The sequence below is a fragment of the Neolamprologus brichardi genome, unplaced genomic scaffold (genome assembly GCF_056152115.1).
Source record: "Neolamprologus brichardi isolate AB-2024 unplaced genomic scaffold, ASM5615211v1 NODE_ptg000058c+_length_31096_cov_1, whole genome shotgun sequence".
Taxonomy (NCBI): Eukaryota; Metazoa; Chordata; class Actinopteri; order Cichliformes; family Cichlidae; genus Neolamprologus; species Neolamprologus brichardi.
In genome coordinates this window covers 30,001-31,096 of record NW_028270051.1, presented here as the reverse complement: position 1 = coordinate 31,096, position 1,096 = coordinate 30,001, and positions in this window count along the sequence as shown.

Below are 1,096 nucleotides of genomic sequence, written 5' to 3'. Positions count from 1 at the left end.
AGGAGCTGACCACCCGAAGGCGCCGGCGAAGATGCCGGGCCCGGCGGAAGCCCTCCGATGGCAGGCCACGTTTGCCAGTCGATCCGTGGGAGGGAAGGCTTGGCAGGCAGGTAGGCTGGAAGAGGAGGCTGCTGTGGCAGCCACTCGCTCTCCCGCGCCGTCCCAGTGCCCGCCGAGCGCTGCCGAGGGTGTCTTCTGACTCGCGCATCTTCAGACACCCGTCTCCCATAAATGTCGGAGGGCACCTTTGCTAGTCCTTACCCTTACACTGCTCAACCGGAGAGGGGAGAAAAAACGGCCCTGGCCGAGGTGGTGAGTCGGCCTCCTCTCTCCCTTACGGTCGAAAAAGATGTGCTCCTGGCGCACTGGCCCTGCTGATGTGCTCTCTCCATTTGGCCGAGGCAGTGAGTCGGCCTCCTCTCTCCCTTACGGTCGAAAAAGATGTGCTGCTGGAGCACTGGCCCTGCTGAAATTCCCTCTCCATTTGGCCGAGGCAGTGAGTCGGCCTCCTGTCTCCTTTACGGTCGAAAAAGATGTGCTGCTGGAGCACTGGCCCTGCTGATGTGCTCTCTCCATTTGGCCGAGGCAGTGAGTCGGCCTCCTCTCTCCTTTACGGTCGAAAAAGATGTGCTGCTGGTGAACTGGCCATTGCAGCTACTCACATTGAGCATGGCCCTTGCCCTCCAGCGGGCCCCAGGGACCACCCCTCCCCCCCCTCCCCCCCGGCTCTAGTCCCCCATTAGATTTCCTTTCCTGTACTTACCCTGTACCACATGTCTAGCATGGCCCTTGACCTCCAGCAGGCCCCGCGGACCCACATACTCCCCTGCTCTACTCCCCCACTAGCTTCTTCTCCTGTAGTTACCCTCCACAACATATCTAGCATGGCCCTTGACCTCCAGCATGCCCCGCGGACCCACACTTAAGCCCCCCACCCCACTAACAAAGCAAAACACCACTGGCAAAATCCTCGTGCCCCTGGTACTCCAGAAGGTAAATTGAAACGTGCCCCTGGTACACTGCGCAGAAAAACTTTGCCACACACGCACTCCTGGTGCCTATGGTACGACAACTTTTCTCCGTGCCCCTGGTACAC